This window comes from Lactuca virosa, chromosome 4 (genome assembly GCF_052849685.1).
Source record: "Lactuca virosa cultivar CGN04683 chromosome 4, Lactuca_virosa_CGN04683_v6, whole genome shotgun sequence".
NCBI classification, from domain to species: domain Eukaryota; kingdom Viridiplantae; phylum Streptophyta; class Magnoliopsida; order Asterales; family Asteraceae; genus Lactuca; species Lactuca virosa.
Window position 1 is genome coordinate 485,856,272 of NC_136429.1, and position 20,409 is coordinate 485,876,680.

At 41.0% G+C, this 20,409-nt stretch overlaps 1 non-coding gene across 1 annotated transcript; it reads left to right on the top strand.

Moving 5' to 3' along the window:
* Window positions 1-19,955: 19,955 nt before the first annotated feature.
* On the top strand, window positions 19,956-20,062 carry LOC145110387 (small nucleolar RNA R71). Its single transcript, XR_013709767.1, has one exon. It is a non-coding gene; the product is annotated as a small nucleolar RNA R71 (small nucleolar RNA).
* The last annotated feature ends 347 nt before the right edge of the window (window positions 20,063-20,409 follow it).

A 20,409-nucleotide genomic window follows, 5' to 3' on the forward strand; every position in this document is an offset into this window, starting at 1 on the left:
AATACTATTCATAGGGGACAATGTTTCCAATTTGCAAATTGTAAAAGTTCGGAATTGTTTCTCTATAACGGACATAAGTGAGAAGGCACTCATACTTCGTTTTGAATATAAAGGTTTAGATTGTATAGTTTAATAGAACTTAGTCAAAGACTGTTGGGTTTTATGTACTCTAACATTCCTATGGTGCACATACAACCCTAATGCTTTGGATCTAAGTTTTCTCTAATTATACATGCAATAAACATTTTCCAAAGCATGAAGCCTAAACTAGCATGCAAGGTGATATTTGAATCATAAAAACTAGTTAGAATATTACCTTGTGTAGTAGCTTGAATAACTTGGCCTCAAGAAAGCTTAGCACCCCATGTGTGATGCCTCAAATGGAATCACAAAACACCAAGAACAATTAGGATGGATATGGAGAGGTTATGGAGAGTCTAAAACGACTCTCACTCTTCCATATATATATATATATATATATATATATATATATATATATATATATATATATATATATATATATATATATATATATATATGTGTGTGTGTGTGTGTGTGTGTGTGTGTCTAGAATATCGAGGGTCATGTGTAACCCTAATCCATACACATTAGACCATTACCCATCCCTTTGATTTTGGATAAATACTTCATAGATTAACCCATAAGCCCATCAAAAATCAAACCATGGCTCTTTTAGCCCAACTCATATGTATCATTTTAATTAGTCTCTTTCGATCACTAAATTAATTCTTGACCAATACTAATTAAATAATATGATTATTCAATTAATATATTATACTTATAATATATTAATAAATCATAAATAACCTCTTACTCAAATATCCTTCCTAACATCTTGCTTTGATGAATGCAACCCAAATGGATCATGCTACTATCGGGTCAAGTACATACCAATTATAGTTATGGGCTTAGACACCTTTTCCAACAGTTTCCCACTTGGATAAGTCTAATAACTGCATTTGCCAATGTAACTTAAAATCCGATTAGCAATCTTAGCTCTCAAAAAGCCGTTGTCAAACTCTGATGCGTCCATTAGATAAGTGATCATATAATCCTCTGTTCTACAAGATATCGTGTTGACATAGACATGGAATTAAAGTCATACTCATTTTCCAACATTTTGTTTCCCAATTTCTGATTTGTTCGACATAGAACTTAATTGAACACATCAATAGAGTTCTGACCGGGCCCGACACATAAGTCAAAACAAAATAATCGAGGGGCCCAAGATATCGCTTTTAATCCTCTTAGGATAAAAGGAACAGATAAACTTCGATTTATATGCTTGTACTAACTATTCATTAAATCATACATAACAGCACGTTTTATAACATCGAGTTACTGATGCGGTTTCGCACTATTAATGTACAATCAACAAATAATCACCAACTCATATATCTTGGTTTAAATATTGTACAATATTATCGTCTCACAATCACCCGTGATTAAATTCCATGAAGTGATATGTGAGTGTGGGTTTAGTCCAATACTCAAATCTTATTCCAATAACGCTCATGAATGTTTGTTGCAATCTTTTGCTATGTCTAACAGTTTAGACAATCATACAAAAACCCATTCATGACAGTCTTCTTTCATGACCTACTTCCAAAGTATGATCGACTGTGGATAGTTTGAATACTATTATTATTCTGGAAGTTAAAACATGCAAAATGAAATAAATAGTAAATAATTGACACAAGACAATAACACTACTTATAAATAAAACACCTTTTATTCAATTATCAAATGTTAATTACATTTTAACAATTACAAGTTTCTTAAAATTCTAACTAACCAATAAAACTAATATCGTCCTTCAGCCCGACACTACTAGCGTGCCGCAAGTGCTTAACCCTACTCAGTCCCTTCGTAAGGGGATCTGCTGGATTCTCTTCTGACGATACCCTCTTAACCATGAGGAGTCCCTCTTCTACTAGATGTCTTATGAAGTGATATTTTCTGTTGATGTGTCTTGATCTGCTATAATCTCTCGGTTCCTTGGATAAGGCAATTGCACTATCGTTGTCACAAAAAATCATCATGGGCTCCATTATAGCTGGTACAACTCCAAGGTCTCCGATGAAGTTCTTCAGCCATATCGCCTCCTTCGATGCTTCACTTGCTACTATATACTCTGATCTGCACGTTGAATCAGCTACAATCTCCTATTTGGAACTTTTCCAAGTTATTGCTCCTCCATTTAGGGTAAATACCCAACCGAACTAAGAGAGGAAATTATTTTTGTTGGTTTGAAAGCTGGCATCACTATACCCTACCACTCTTAAGTCATCACTCCCACCAAGGGTAAGGATGCAGTCCTTAGTCCTTCGTAAGTACTTAATAATGTTCTTTACCGCATTCCAGTGAGCTTTACCAGGATTCCCTTGATATCTGCTAACCATGCTCAATGCAAAGGCTACATCATGGCGAGTACAGGTCATGGCACACATGATCGAGCCAACAGCAGAAGCATATGGTACTCGACTCATTTCTACTATTTCATCATTAGTACTCGGACTTTGATTCTAACTCAGTCTGACATTGCTTTGGATAGGTAATTCTCCACTCTTGGAATCCTGTATGTTGAAACGTTTCAACACCTTGACGAAATAGGTAGTCTGACTAAGTCCTATTAGTCTTTTACTCCTGTTTCTCAATATCCTTATCCCTAGAATGTAAGCATCTTCTCCAAGGTCTTTCATAGCGAAAGACTTCCCAAGCCAGGATTTAACCTCCTGCAAGGTTGGAATGTCGTTTCCTATTAGCAGTATGTCATCCACATACAACACGAGAAAGCTAACTATACTCCCACTAGCTTTGACATACATGCAGGACTCATCATCGCTTCTTGAAAAACCAAACTCCTTGACTTTCTCATCGAAACAAATATTCCATCTGTGAGATGCTTGTTTCAATCCATAAATGTATTTCTCAAGCTTACACACTATATTAGGGTACTTTGCATCGACAAAACCCTCTAGTTGATTCATGTAAACATCCTCAGTCAACTTCCCATTAAGGAAAGCGGTTTTGACATCTATTTTCCATATTTCATAATCATGAAATGCAAATATGGCTAGCATAACCCTTATAGATTTCATTTTGTCCACTGGTGAGAAGGTCTCATCATAGTCAACTCCAGGAGTTTGAGTAAAGCCCTTCGCAACCAATCTTGCCTTATAAGTGTGTACTTTCCCATCCATGTCGGTCTTCTTCTTGAAGATCCATTTGCACTCGACTGTCTTACGGCCTGGTACATTTTCAACCAAGTTCCAAACTTGATTGTCATACATGGACTGAATCTCTTTGTCCATTGCCTCTTTCCATTTTGCAGACTCATGCTTGCCATGGCTTCCTTGTAGTTGTTAGGTTCATCCAAATTTACCAGTGTACTATCACTGATAAATGTATCACCTTCCAAAGTAATATGAAAACCATAAAACTCAGGTGTCTGTCTAACTCTACTGGAACGCCTCAGAGGTAAGGACTCGTCAATTGGTTCAACAGGATGTTCCTCCTCGGGTTGAGTGCTAGTTTTTGAGGTTCCTTCATCACTTAACTCTTGAAGCTCTTCAAGGTCAATTTGCCTCCCACTGTCCTTCTGGCATATGAGCTCTCTCTCGCGAAAGACTCCTCTCCTCACAACGAAGACAACATTATCACTCAGTCTATAGAAAAGATATCCAAAGGATTTTTGTGGGTAGCCGATGAAAATACATCGCTCACTACGAGGTTCGAGCTTGTCGTGAGTCTCTCATCTTATGAAAACCTCGCAACCCCAAACCTTGATGTGGTCTAATGAGGGAACCTTCCATGTCCACATCTTGTGAGGCATTTTGGAAACCTTTTTAGTTGGGACTAGATTAAGGATATGGGCATCAGTCTCTAAGGCATACCCCCAGAATGAGATAGGTAGCGAAGCTCGACTCATCATAGAACGAACCATGTCTAGCAAGGTTCGATTGCGCCTCTCAGCTACACCATTAAGTTGTGGTGTCCTAGGCGGCATCAATTGTGAAACAATTACACATTCCTTAAGATATTCGTGGAACTCCATATTAAGATACTCTCCTCCTCGATCGTATCAAATCAACTTTATCTTCTTCCCCAATTGATTCTCCACTTCTTGCTTAAACTCTTTGAACTTTTCAAAAGTTTCTAACTTATGCTTGATTAAGTAGATATAGCCATATCTATTGTAATCATCAGTAAAAGTCACATAAAAGCGGTTAGCATCCTTTGTGGCGGTTCTGAAGGGTCCACATACATCTGTGTGTATGAGATCCAACAGACCCTCACCCCTTACACAGGTGCCAGTGAAGGGTGACTTTGTGATATTTCCAAGTAAACAAGATTCACAAGTGTCATCTGACTTTAAGTCAAATGACTCCAACACTCCATCCTTTTGGATTTGGGCTATGCGCTTCTTGATAACATGTCCAAGACGATAATGCCATAAGCATGCTTTATCCAAATCATTGAATGAATCGATATGCAACACATTATTTCCTAAGTTATCTACAACCATCACAGTTTCATATATGTCAATTCAAGGTAATGCTTCAAAATAAAATACACCTTTGTAATAAGCATTAATACTACCAATCTCATTATTAAAAGAAAAGGTAAAACCTTATTCATACAAACTGTGAAAGGAAATAATATTCCTCGCCATATCATACGAGTAGCAACAATTATTCAAATCTAATTTTAAACCATTACTAAGTAATAAAGAATAAAATCCAATCTTGTTCATATGATAAGTCATACGAAACTGATCATAACAAGGAGGTAAATAGTGTAGAATAATATCTATGGCCAACTCTTCATCAAAGTTAACATTCAACTCCAGCAAGCGGTCCACAAACCTTTGCATCTTTTGTAAGTAGGCCGCGATAGACTCTTCGTCCTTCATTTTGGTCGTGATCATGGAGGCAATGATCTCATACCTCTCCTGCCGAGCACTTTGATGATACATTTCCATCAAATCCTGGTGCATTTCATAAGGCCAAAAGTCCTCATATGACTTTTGGAGCTCAACAGTCATGGTAGCGATCATTATACACGACACTTTGGTCGCGTCCCTCTCATGAGTTTTGTACTCAACAATCTGTTCAGGAGTAGCAGTAGTTTCATCAATCTCCTTAAGCTCTTTATCAAGGACATATTCTTAATCCTCATAACGAATAGCCATTCGGATGTTTCGAATCCAATCATTAAAGTCCGATCCATCAAAGATGACCCTCCCACATAAGTTCATAAGGGAGAAAGAGCCGGAAGGGATTGGGTTGAAGAATTGTTTGAAGTAGACATCTGAAAAGAAAGACAAAGTTCAGATTAGATAAGGATCCTTAATATAAAACCCAAAATGATATATTAAGGCTAGGATCCAACACAATATTCTACAATTCGGAAGAGGGATGCCGTAATCCAGATTTAAAATATTTGAAGGTAGGTAAATAACGATTTACCAATTTCCACCATGAAAAACAAAATAAATTATTAAGTTTTAAATGTATTGAAATTCCTACATTTTTTTGAGATTCACAAAACTTTTCAATGGCATGTCTAAATCTCGATTATGCCCTTAAAGTTTGTGACTGGGATACTGTAACACCGTAAATTTTCAAATAAAATTTTCATTTAAAAACACAATAAAACACATGCCACATTTGCTCAAAAATCACAAGTATCAATTTATCAACATATTTCAAAAGTTGTTTATCACAAATCCAGGATCCTCCAATAATATATCTCTACTCAGATGTGTGTACAATCGAGTCGGCGCCTTCCCGCGATCCTGATAAGAACTTGAAACACATAACACATAACACGGTAAGCACGAAGCTTATAGAGTTCCCCAAAATATCACATACAACATATTATCCACTCGAGGCTATAGCTCTATAAGACCCTCCGTTCAATGTATCTCAGTTGGACCCTCCAGTCCCACAACTCTGATGGACCCTCTGGTCCTAACTCTGTGGATCCTCCGGTCCTAACTATGTGGACCCTCCTGTCCTAACTCTATAAGCTCTGAGTAATACACAGCATAAATCACAAAGAAATAATGCAGGATATCACATACACAGATAAGCACATAAGACATCTCAGTCACACACAAATATCACTCATGGTAAAGTATAGTGAGAAGACTCACCTTGTAAGCAAGCAAGTAACAGTCTCGTACTCGAAAATCTCGAACTAGCATCCGCCTATCACATAGGATAAATATCTCGAATTAATGCTCTATTAATACTCACATATTCCAAAGGCTACCCTCTTTCTCTGTCTAACTCTTGAAGTGGATAAAAGACCATTTTACCCTCCATGATCTCCATTACTCACGTTGACTAAACCCTAAAGTCAACCGAAGTCAGACTCGAGTCATCAGTCCATATTTGACCTGACTCGTCGAGTGCACCCTTGTGACTCGTCGAGTCCCATCATTTTCCACAGAAGTCTCGTGAAGGTTGACTCAACTCGTCGAGTTGACTCCCAACTCGTCGAGTGATCGCATGATTCAGCTCTACGTGACTCAACTCGTCGAGTCGCGTCATTGACTCGGCGAGTTCATTCAGACCCAAGGCTCATTCAGACGATTTAAAACAGATTTATCACTCCAAACACTAGATCTGTCCTCTCAAGGCTCAATAGTCATGTAAAGCTTCAATCTTTACATTCTTGCATGATGTTATTGCTCCAAAATGCTAATACATTCCCTTAATGAATGATTAAGCCCAAAAACCCTCATTAGGATGAATAAAGCTGGGACACCTAGACTCTAAGGACCTCACAAGGTCCAGATCTGAGGTCTAGACTTCTTGATAACTCATGCTACTCAAAAACCCAAACACAAGATAGCAAAAGCCCTAAAACTCCATAAATATGAGATCTATCCAAAATAAAAAGAAAGGTAAAGACTTCTTACCTTCCTCAGGAGCTCTGGAAGGTAAGAAGTCTTTACCTCCAACTCTGAAACCGGAAACTCTATGCTACCGCACGGGGTTTACCTCCAACTCTGTAACCGGAAACTCTTATCTCCTTCGCCTCTCCCAGAAATGGTGACAGCGCAACTCTTGTCTCAGAAGGTGACGTCTCATCTATCGGTCGATTGCTCAACTCAGACCGTGATCCTCCAATAAGCATCACCTCTACTTATCCCTGAGTTTTGCGACTCCAGCTGGCATTTCACCAAATAAATCTCCCAGAAACTAACTCGATTTCCCTCTCAAGGTAGGCTTCATTAAAAACTCGCTCGACATGGCCCTCGGGCCCCACACGCTATCACATCTTATTTCGGTCTAATCAATCACAACGGGATAACTGGTAAAACCAGAAGCACTAACCGCCACAAATCATGGTACTCGAACCATGTGATCAACTCTCAATCTGCTACGAATCATGGTAACCAAACCATGTTATCTCCTCTCAGTCTGCTACGAATCATGGTACTCGAACCATGTTATCTCTCTTCTCAATCTGCTACAAATCATGGTACTCGAATCATGTTATCTCTCTTCTCAATCTACTACGAATCATGGTACTCGAACCATGTTATCTCTCTTCTCAATCTGCTACGAATCATGGTACTCGAACCATGTTATCTCTCTTCTCAATCTGCTACTTAGAACCTCTGGAATTCTCCCTATTTCGAGTATGGGTCCTCTGCTTTCAGTAGTACGGGCCCATACTACCTACCACATCTACCCATATTTTCCACACGGATCGTCCCAGATTTCCTAAGTAGTTGCTCAACCATCCTGATCACCAATCCTGTTACACCTGGTCGCTCTCCAGCGAAAACTCCCCTCTTATCAGCATACTAATCTGACTAAAGTCACTCCCTAGGCTCTTCCTAGGTTCTCACACTCCTCTGCCATCAGCTGCTGAGGAACTCCTCATGATGCCAACCATCTACCTCATGAATATCGTCATATCCACTTAGTAGCTGACTCCCATCATCAAGAGTTCCACAAAGCACGAAGCAAGCAGCATTCGGGCATCGAATAACCTCCACTGAAATATAAGGCCACTCTAGCATATAATTCCTCTTGCTCTATTCACAACTCAAAGACATCGCCTCAGGTAATCCTACCTCTCAAGGTATCTAACTACTCTTTTCAGTAGACTCCTTAAATGCTCATCTAGGTATCTCTCCTAGATTATCTCTCGACTCAGAACTCTCTCTCTCTAGGTGATTCTTGCTAGATACTCTTACTCAGCACATACTCAAAAGCACATCACAGATAGCAGCAATTCCTAGGCTAAGGCATCACAAATCAGGCAACTCTAGTCCTAAAATATGAAATACCTAGCCTATCTCTACCATGCATAATATCTCATAAAATATCTCATAAATATCTCATAGCACAAAAGTAAGGGTATTTTGGGAAATCACCGTTCAGCTCTGGTTGGTTGTACACACTTCTCCAACTCGTTTTCTCTGAAACTCTTTCTCATTTTAGAAAAATTTATCTCATTTGAAAATCTTTCACAAATCCTCAGTTTGAGTCCAGACATACCCGAAGGTGTATCTGAATCCCTCAAACCAAGGCTCTAATACCAACTTGTAACACCGTAAATTTTCAAATAAATTTTTCATTTAGAAACACAATAAAACACATGCCACATTTCCTCAAAAATCACAAGTATCAATTTATCAACATATTTCAAAAGTTGTTTATCACAAATCCAGGATCCTCCAATAATATATCTCTACTCAGATGTGTGTACAATCGAGCCGACGCCTTCCTGCGATCCTGATAAGAACCTGAAACACATAACACATAACACGGTAAGCACGAAGCTTAGTGAGTTCCCCAAAATACCACATACAACATATTATCCTTTCAAGGCTATAGCTCTGTAAGACCCTCCGTTCAATGTATTTCAGTGGGACCCTCCAGTCCCACAACTCTGATGGAGCCTCCGGTCCTAACTCGGTGGACCCTCCGGTCCTAACTCTATAAGCTCTTAGTAATACACAACATAAATCACAAAGAAATAATGCAGGATATCACATACACAGATAAGCATAGACATCTCAATCACACACAAATACCACTCATGGTAAAGTATAGTGAGAATACTCACCTTGTAAGCAAGCAAGTAACAGTCTCGTACTCGGAAATCTCGAACTAGCCTCCGCCTATCACATAGGATAAATATATCTAATTAATGCTCTATTAATACTCGCATATTCCAAAGGCTACCCTCTTTCTCTGTCTAACTCTTGAAGTGGATAAAAGACCATTTTACCCCTCAATGGTCTCCATTACTCATGTTGACTAAACCCTAAAGTCAACCAAAGTCAGACTCGAGTCATCAGTCCATATTTGACCTGACTCGCCGAGTGCACCCTTGTGACTCGTCGAGTCCCATCGTTTTCCACAGATGTCTTGTGAATGTTGACTCAGCTCGTCGAGTTGACTCCCAACACGCCGAGTGATCGCATGATTCAGCTCTACGGGACAAACCCTAATCAACTCGTCGAGTCGGCTCATTGACTCGGCGAGTTCATTCAGACCCAAGGCTCATTCAGACGATTTAAAACAGATCTATCACTCCAAACACTAGATCTGTCCCCTCAAGGCTCAATAGTCACGTAAAGCTTCAATCTTTACATTCATGCATGATGTTATTGCTCCAAAATGCTAATAAATGCCATTCATGAATGATTAAGCCCAAAAACCCTCATATGGATGAATAAAGCTAGGACACCTGGACTCTAAGGACCTCACAAGGTCCAGATCTGATGTCTAGACTTCTTGATAAGTCATGCTACTCAAAAACCCAAACAAAAGATGGCAAAAGCCCTAAAACTCCATATATATGACATCTATCCAAAATAAAAAGAAAGGTAAAGACTTCTTACCATCCTCGGGAGATCTGGACAGGAAATCATTGGATCCGACAGCCTCACCTCCAGCTCCTTTCTTGATAACCTCCTCCTCTTCCTCAAATGATGCACAAGAACCACAATATGAGCTTCTCTCTCACTCTCTAGCTCCAATAGCAATTAGGGTTTTCTCTCAGGGGAAGGTAGCCGCAAATGAGGCTATAAGTGCCTTTAAATAGGTCCCAAACCCGAGAAATTAGGGTTTCTCTGCCCAACACCTACTCGGCGAGTCCCTCCTCTGACTCGTCGAGTCCATTCATTAAGTCCACGCGAGCAACTCGACTCGACTCGGGGAGTTGGACCCTCAACTCGTCGAGTCTCTCCTTCAATCTCAAGATTAACATACACAATAATATCCCTAAAAATCCGGATGTTTCAATTCTCCCCCACTTGAATTAGATTTCATCCTCGAAATCGCTCCTCAACAACATATAGATCTAATCTAATAACTGAACAGCACCATCGAAAGGATCTCATACCATACAGCTATCTTCCTCTCTGGATACCTGAATCCATACAGGAACTCCCCCCTGGAAAAAGGACAGACCCATTCGCCACTACGCTACCCCTTCTGACTCTCCAGAATCTGGAAACTCTAGTGGCCTGCCACGCAGCCAGACCGCCCTCTCAAGATATAGCCACATTATTCGCTTCTCGAATAACAAACCCCGATAACTCACTCCCCCTCTGATTCTCTAGTTGGGACCGATAAAAACAAGTACATGCCCAAAACTGGCTACCGATCACTCATCCCAGACATGATAAACAATACATATCATATACGAAGGAATGAGAGGATCACATCACACCAGGGACCCATCCAATATACTGCAATCAAAACCCATCTGAACAACGAACCCTCAACACCCTGACCTCAGGCACGAAAAATGATCATGCATGTTCAGAAGCGTCCTCCGACATCTAACAAACATAAACCTCGGCTCCCTTCTCAATATTCCTTTCAAGAGTGTGCACCAAGTCATCTCCCGACCCAGCAGTTGAACCTCCAAAGGTTACCCATTTCATGTCCCAAAACGTCTCACTGACTTCCTTCTCACAACAACTATCTCAGCCCAGTGTGACATACAAGTCACGAATTTCGCTTTACCTCAAGCGAATACGGAAGTCGTCTCACCCTCGACCTCTGTCGTCTACTACTCCTTAGTTCCATGCGTCTCGCGGTTTTCCCATACAACCGAACTGACCCACCCAGGTCTAAGACATCATAAGACACACAATACCCCGAAAAATGAAACCCTTCTCTGAATCTGGAATATCATTCGCCTACTCAATACACCACCAAAGCCAAACTCATACTCGAGAGTCTGGTTCGATAAATAATTGGAACCACTCGTCCCAATGGACCACCCAACTCATGACCCATAACCCACAACACATGCGTATATCATTTCTCCAAGTCCTTTCGATTGCGATTAACCACAACTTAACTCAGAATATAATGATTCCCAACACATATGGAGACCTCAGTCTCGCCCCTGGTCCGACCACCAGGTTCCCGAACTCAAAGATTAAGGCTACCCAAGCCTAAAAACTATTATGCGTCATTCTCTGACTAGCGAATAATACGGCTCCCCATAGTACCACGACACTCTCTCGATGGCTAGTGAATACTACGGCTCCCTGCAGTATCACAACACTCCCCCAATGACTGGTGAGTACTACGGCTCCCCGAGTATCACAACACTCCCCCAATGGCTGGTGAGTATTATGGCTCCCTGCAGTATCACAACACTTGTTGAGAGAAAAACTTTGAGATACACTTGAACAAATGTTAGAACAAGTATAATTGCGGAATAGTTTATCTCGAAGGATCTAAAAGCTCAACAATAATATTAATAAGTTAGAGTTAGAAGGTTAGAAAGTCAGTTGCGAAAAAGTAAAGAAATGTAAATGACAACAATTGTTATATCAAGTATACACATAAGTTGATTCATAACAAGGAATGCATTCAGACCAAGTTAGTGAGTGAGATCAGACTTAGTGATTAAGTCACAAGAGACTTGCTTCGAAGAGAGATTGTATTCAGTTATGTTCTAGTGAATTTGGAGAGTAAGGAGAGATGCGTAAATAGATAAAGAGATAGAAATGATAGCACCAAGAGTTGTATTGAGTAAGTGAGAATGAGCTCTATTTATAGAGTCTCAAGAATTACAATAGATCACGTCTCTAAGAGTAGCCATGCAAGGCATACTGGACAATAGAGAGTATTACAATAAAAGTAGACAAAGTAAAGTAATCTAGTAACTAAGTGTGACTGCGGTGGATGATGACTGCGGGTAAGGCTGCTGATGAAACCTTGACTACGGATCCTTATGGGCTGCGGTAGCTGAAGTTCAAGAGGGTCACTTTTCATGATTCAACAATTTCCCCCTAATTGACATCTTTAACTTTTCTTTAGTTGTCAAGTTTTAGAAACTTTATCAGTATCCACCAAAATTTCCTGATGTTTTCCAACCAGGTGATCCTTCTCAAAATCTCGAACTTGACTTCGGCAGTCGTGTGCTTTGATCTTTCAACTGCGGTTCGACAAATTTCAAGTTGCTTCCTTGTGAGGCGATTCATGGCAGTCATAGGAATGAAGTATTTGATTTTATCGACCTTCCTTTTGAAAATGACTCCGAGTTCAGGGAAGTTTGTTGCACCTAAGGATCTCTCTTGATAACCTTCGGTAGGCATCGGTGCAGGATAAAGTCGTGGTAGATCGAACTTTTTAGCAATTATGGGGTAGATGTCTACGTCGATTTTTGCAAAGTCACAGACAGTTTCCCTCAGAAACGTGCTTGCCCTTTCAAGTGCTATCTTCATCTTCGGATACTTCTCGCTTTTGTTTTTGAACACCTTTGCTATTAGGAAGACTTCTTCTGGATTCATACATAGGAAGTCAGCTTGGGTACGGACATAGTCCTGATTCCTTCTAGTAAGTGTGTACTGAATGAAGTCAGCTTTCATGAATTTTTGGGGCTTAAAGTTCTTGATTGCGGATGGTCTATCATTAGACCAGATTTTCTCTATGGAAGACGCATGTTTGGCATAGAATCGATTAAGTCTTTCGAATTCCATAGGCAGTCTCTTGTGGTCAGGTAGGTTGCGATCAAATGGCTCAAATATTGTGAAGTATTTAGCATTGGGAGAGATTGGAACATCCCAATAACCATCAGAGGGGGGTTCAGCATAGGTAAGGTAAGGTTTGTAGTCATCATCCAGCAGTCTTCGGTGGGGATTGATCCAAGAGTTGATTAAAGATTCATCCAGGGTGATGTCGAGTCCGTTCTCTCTCCAGATGAGTTCAGCAAACTTGGCTGCTTTCCAATCTGCTTTCTTCTGTTTTTTTGTGGGAGAGTCATTGGAGTGTTTGGATGACATATTGGATGCAAGATTTTTGAAGTAGGGAGGAGTCTCCGGTCGCTCAGAGGAACTTTCTTGAGTGATTTTGTGTTGCGGTGGAGACTGATGTGGTGGTGTTTGATGCGGTGGTGTTTGATGCGGTGGAGACTGATGTGGTGGTGAGGGAATTTTTTTAGTTATGATGGGGGGCTCCTTTGGTGAGAGACGCTGTTCGAGTGATGGTCTTCATCACTTCCCCCTCTTGAGGAATGCAACACCGGGGCTTCCTCAAGCCATTGTTTGAGACCATCGACCTTGGCACATACCTCCTGGAATTGGGTTTTCAGAGCATCATCCAATTGCTGATTGTTTGGGATGGCAGTGTTGAAGAGTAGTCGATGAATCTCCTTTGTCAGTTGAAGAATCTCCGGGCCATGAAAATTTAAAGAGAGAGAGCGTTGCAGTCTGTTGATGGTAGATTGGAGGACTGAGATGGTGGACTCATAAACAGTGTGGGTCTCTGCTATCAGCTTTTGGGAGTGAGTAGATTGATCCGCAATGGCAGTTTGTAAGTCTGCCTTGATTGCGGATACCTCAGAGATGAGGCGCTCCGCAACAGCCATGAACTACTTATGATCAGCTTGTCTACTTGTATCGAGAGATCGAATTCCCATTTCAACTTTCAGGGAAATGCGCTCAGCAGCCAGTCGTTCACGAGTTTCCAATCATTCGATTCGCTCAATTAGTGACTGCGGTCCTGGCAAGTCTTCAGGTTGCGGTTGAGTGGGCTTGACCGCAGCTAGGTTCTGGTCGACTTTACCTTGCAGACTCATAAATTCTTTTCTAGTCACCACATTCTTCTTCTTCTTCTTTTTCTCTTTGGGCTTGGAGGTCGAATGGTGAGAGCCACTAGATTCTTCTTCTTCATCAAACATCATTAAATCATCATCAGAAGGGTTAGGTTGATTTACCTCATTGAGATCGAAATCGTCGAATCCGAAGGTAGGAGCAGAGCTAACTTCGATTGCGGTTCCGTCTTCTTGTGAATCTCTGACAGTTGGAGTTGGAGTTTGAACTGGAGGGACCTTGGATGTACCTTCACCACCATGAGTGGACTGAGCCTTGCGGATCGTCTCAGCCATTTCGGTCATCCAATCTTGTACTTTCAGGATGGTGGTTACGGTGTTGGCATTGTTGATTGCGTCCGCCCAATACTTGGCTACGGATTGGATCTCCTGTTGTTTTTCTTGAAGTTGCTTGATTTGCTGATCCTTCCTTGCTTGGAATGCCCTACGGAAAGCGGCATACTTCGTGATATCGGCCTCAGACACAGGAGTGTAATGTAACCATGAATCATTAGATTCATTTCCGTCAAAACCTTGGAATCACACCGAAGTGTCCTCCGGGTTCACGGATCCTTGCACATTAGTGCTCACCGTGCCTAAACCACCTGGAACAGATGTAATCAGAGTAGGATTTCCTGAGCTTCCGCGGTCTCCTTGACCCGTGGTCAAGTCTGGCCTCGGCTCAGTTCTGGCAAGGGCGGAAAAAGTGCCCTGCGGTTGGGAAGGTGTTTGCAGTGTTTGGGTTACTGACAAGAGGATGGAGTTCAACTCCTCAGGAGAAAAGAAATGAAGTCGGGAAGCCCTGGAGACCTTAGGGCGAGAACCAGTGTCATCCTCTTGGGAGTGAACTGGGGGGGAGTCTCCACGATGAGGTGAAACAGACTCACTTTCTGAGTCTGAGTGGTATTCGATTGTGGTGTTGAATGGGTCTGCGGCCACCCCAAGGACTACCAGAGCCTTTTGAGAGGCTGAGGTATCAGTCCGGTCACGCATTTGGCCAGTGGGATTGGTTTTCCTTTTCTTAAGGATAGCTATGGGTTGTGCATCCTCATCAGAATCACTTTCAGAGGATTCGTCATTTGAGGGTACAGTATGGGTGATTTTGCATTTCCTTGAGGGTTCAGTTGGTTTGGGAGCATCTTTCTTTGGGGTTCTTTGTTTCTTGGAGACATTACGGGGGCCTTGATGAGCTGAGGCTAACTTCTTTCGTCTTTGTGAAATATTGGAGAGAGTAGTGGAATATGGGACGGCGGTACTACCAGGAATGGTGAGTGCGGTTGTGGCTTGTAGAGGCGGGGTAGAAAGGTATGGGCTAATACCTTCCTTAGCCTCTATATGGTCTGTGACATCAGGGGTTTCAAGTCTAAGTGATGTCAGAATGTGAACTGGTAGTCGTCTTATAGGTCCGAAGTTAGATTGATCTTTGGAGGGATTGTACCTTTTGAGGTCTTTGGTGATGAAAAGATCGGTGTCGTTGCCCATGCTAATTCCTGCGTCCGCATTGAGATCTGAGATGCACAGAGACCAAAACCTTGCAAATATGAGCTCGGTAGGGTTTTGTCTTGGGCTCTCCTTGGGAATGTATTGTAGGAAATCATCCCACAAGATCTGACCGTAGTTGACGTCGTGACCAGTGAAAATGCTCCATACCAATTCCAAAAGCTTGAGACCCATATTGTCACTCCGGTCGGGCCTGATAGGCTGCGGATGACGAAGTGACAAACGAATTGCCACACCGCATGCAGTTGATTCTTCTTGAATTCGCCAATTCCTTTGATTTTTTTCTGGTAACCCATTTAGTAGAAAGCTGAGAGAATGTCGGCCATACTTGGAGTGAAAATCTTGGTTGAAGGATGAACCAGTAGATTAATGGCGTTGAGAAACTTTTCTTTGTTCAGAATGACCAAAGAATCGTTCACTAAGTTCAGATGCACCTCTTGAGGGTTCTCGAGTGGTCTGTAAGCAGAGAATGCACACTTGAACAAGGTTGAAAGAGGAACTAAGTCTGTGAATGCATCGACGGGGCCAAACAGAGGGTGATTGGTCAAGAACTTGATCATTAGCTTGATCGGAGCATTGTAGGAGGAATGCTCTTCGAACACAGCCCTAAAATTGCTTGAAGCAATCGCATGCATTTGATTTCTTGTTTCAGAATCAGACCCAGTTGGGTTTGCAGAGGCAGAAGCCTTGGAGATTTTCTTCGAGATGCCTGATTTCACCATTGTTAAGAGAATAAGAAAGGTTGCAGAAACAGAGTGTAAGAAAGATGGAGAGAAGGTTCAAGGTTCAGAGAGCGTAAACTGTTCTTGGGGAAGAAGAAAGGGTTTTATAGGAATGGATTTGAAGGGTAAAGGATTTTAACCTGGGTGAAAGTAAATAAGGTAAGACGTTTGGGGGTTTTTCTGCTATTTGGAAGCTGAAATCTCAGCCACAGATTATGAAAAGGTTTAAATTATAATTTTTTGATTTACTAAAAGGGTTGCAATTAATGAAGTGTTAGACGTAAAACATCACGTCTGTGATCGTGTGGTGAGGGTGGGGTTAATCCGTTGTACAAAAGAGAAGTTGTAACGGATTAGACGTGTTGAGGAAATATGAAGGGACGGGTTAAAGGGATTAGTTTATGGGAAAACGCTCTTTTTGTCATCATACCTAAAATAGGTCTGACACAAGGTTTTTCAAAAGGAGAATGAAACATTTACTCAAAGAATGTTTTTTGTTAATGATTTTCTTATTTAATGAAGGATCATTAAATAGCACACCATGAATCAAGAATTAATGAAACAGTTGAGAAATTATCAATGTGATTGCGGATTGAGACTTCATTGCGGATGGATCAATTGTCATTGCGGATGGTCTGATGTCATTGCGGATGGATCAGATGTATGACTGTAGTAGAAGAACTGAGGAGAACACTTGAACAAAAATTAGTAACAACAAACAATAAGGACCATTGAGAGATACATATGATATATGGTTGCGGTATACAGGATATACCAAAACCATCTATCATAAGTAACTTTAGTTAGGACCGCAACAGAGACCAAGGATGGTCTGCGGTACCTATCAATTCAAGAAGAATTGTGGGTCCAGATTCATCATTCCTAACATTTGTAAGAAACTGTTGAGCTTTGTAGAGTCAAGTGCCTTTGTGAACACATCAGCAATCTCTTCATGAGTATGGACAAAGATGAGTTCAATGTTACCTTTCAGGATGTGGTCTTTGATGAAGTGATATCGTAGTTCAATATGCTTTGTCTTGGAGTGCTGAATTGGATTGTGTGAAATAGCTATAGCACTTTCAGAGTCACAGTAAATTGGTATCCGCAACATTCTGTATCCGTAGTCCACAAGTTGTGTTTTCATCCATAGGACTTGTGAACAACAGTTGGCTGCGGCCACATATTCAGCTTCTGCGGTAGACAGTGATACACAACTTTGTTTTCTAGATGACCAGCTGACGAGTCTTCCACCCAGAAATTGACATCCACCTGAGGTGCTTTTTCGATCTAGTCTGCATCCTACATGATCCGCGTCTGTGAATGCTTGAAGGCTGAAGTCATTGCCTACGGGATACCATAGTCGCCACCTTATCTTCACTTGATATTAAGGATTCTTCCTTATCTTCTAAATAATCTGGTGGTTCAAATGCACATACTTCATAAGTAGTAGAAACTCGGGCTCTAGGTTTGGTTCTCTTGATTGTATTTGACTCGATCTCTCGATTAGCCATGAGTGACTCAATGGATGAGTTATTCTCATCATTATTCCAAGCCCTTACATTCTCCTTTTCTCCCAAACGTACCATCTCGTCAAGTTGAATCGCTTCTTCTTTTATCATCGTGTCAAGGTAAGCTAATTGTGCGTGTTGGAAGTTAAAGTTTTCCACAATTTCAGCCTCTTCTATTGGACTTCCCAAAGGATCAGGAGAAGTGTACATGTTAAGATCAGAAAGGGAAATTGTAAGAAGCAAGTTAAGATCTTCATGATTCTTGAGGTTCTCAATTGGACTCGTCGAGTCAGTCGATGCGACTCGGCGAGTCTGTGGTGTTTCCACAATTTTGTGGTTTCTTTTGACTCAGCTTCCTCTAACAACCTTTCTATTTCCTTTATATCTTCTCCAGCATCGAAATTCCCTTTAGAAGATAGTAGAAATTTGTTTGGATTTTCATCTTGTAAAAGTGCAAGCTCTCTTTCTAACACTTCATCATCCAAATCCACTAAGAAAAATTCCCTGTTTTTCATCCCTTCATTCTTTTTCTCTTGTTCCGCTTTAAACACCACTGAATCATTCCCTACCCTTAGTGTTAGTGTAGATTCACACACATCGACTATTGCACAAGCGTTATTCAAAAATGGTCTTCCAAGAATGATTGGAACTTTAGGGTCTTCTTCCATGTTAAACACTACAAAGTCCACGGGAAACACAAATTTATCAACTTTGATGAGAAGATCTTCGCATACTCCGCGTGGATTTATTATTGTCTTATCGGCTAAATGGATTTTCATACGAATCGGCTTTGGCTCCAGCAAATTTAGCTTCTTGAAGAAAGAATATGGCATTAGATTAATACTTGCACCCGAATCGGTCAACGCATGAGTAGAGATTATGTTCCCAAATTGAAAAGGTATGGAGATGCTTCCCGGATCACCCCTCTTTTCTGGCAGCTCATTTAACAAGACTTCAGCAACTTTTTCCATATTTTGTCTAGTGGTGAAGAGGTTCTTAATCAAAGTTGCATACTTGGGCGTTTGAAGTATTGTTTCAACAAATGGAATGTTCACTTAAAGGGTCCTCACTTGCTCCATAAATCTTCTATACAGTTGAATTTGCTCATCTGGTATGGCTCGGATGGGAAATGGCAAAGGGGGCCTGTAAGTTTTCAAAAGAGAACAATTTTTCTCAACAGCTCTCAGACTCGTCGAGTCCATTATACTGACTCGGCGAGTTGAGTGGGGTTTGCTCGAATTCCTTTCAAATTCCTCTTCTGTTTGCACCTTACTTGGTTTCTTCTGAATAGAAGTCAAAGGAGTGAAAATTTAGTCAGAATTAGTGGTTATCACATTTAGATGCGCCATTTTTGGATTTTGTTCGTTATTGCTCGGAAGTTCACCAAGTGTTCTTTGATTGATTTGTTGTGCAAGCTGCCCTATCTGCTTTTCAATGTTATGAATGGAGGCTTGCTGATTCCTAAGCAAATTTTGTTGATCTTTCATCATAGCTTGATGATCTTTAAGCATTACTCGCTGCTCTTTCAATTCAACGTCGGTTTCATTGTGCCTCTTTTCCGACGCAGCTACAAACCTTGTGAACATCTCTTCTAAATCAGTTCTCTTTCCCATAACCGGTTCCTCCTTTTGATAGAAACCGCGTTCTTTTTGCTTGTATTTCTCCTCCTTTGCTTTTTTATACTCGTCATAAGGGAGCCATTCCTTCTTCGGTTTCCGCCAATTATCATCAAATCTATCGCCAATTGAATAGAATACTTGAGCTTTCTTGTTTCCATTCTCATCCAAATCACAATCTTTAGTAAGATGAGGTCCGTTACAATTTTCACATCCAACCCGAATAGCATGGATTGTTTGATCCATCTTAGTCATCCTCCGATCTAAACTATCTAGTTTAGCCATCATTGCCGCCATGCTATCGTTTATAGTGTTCACCACCCCCCTACTTACTTCATTTCGTGGGTTATAATATTCTCTAGAGTGTTTAGAGAACTCCTCAATTAACTCCTTGATCACCGGGGGTGGCTTCTTGGTGAGCGGTCCTTGCGAGTCAAGAAGCTGCCTTGTAGTCACATTTACCCCATCATAAAATGGAGACTTCCTGTTGGCTATTAAGATCGTGATGTGGGCAATTCCTTAGTAGGCCCTTGTATCTTTCCCATGCCTCATAAAGGGACTCTCGAGCTTGTTGTTCAAAGTTGGCAATAGTTTTCTTCAACTTAGCTATCTTTGAAGGTGGGCAAAACTGGTCAATAAATTCTTCCTTCATCTTAGCCCATGTAGTGATGGATCTGGGTGGTAGTGACTTGAGCCAATCCTTAGCAGCACCTTTGAATGTAACTGGAAGCATATGAAGCAGCTAGGTTTCGCGAGGCACATTTGGAACATTAAAATAATCAGCTACATCATTGACTTCATCCAAGTGTTTATAAGCATCTTCGTGGTCTTTTCCGTAGAAGGGGATCTCCTTGAGTTGAGCAAGTATGTGACCCTTAAGCTCAAAAGTGGCAGTCGCGGGAATTGCGGGTTGCATAAGTCCCGGGCCGGTATCATCTCGTATCCTCTTCT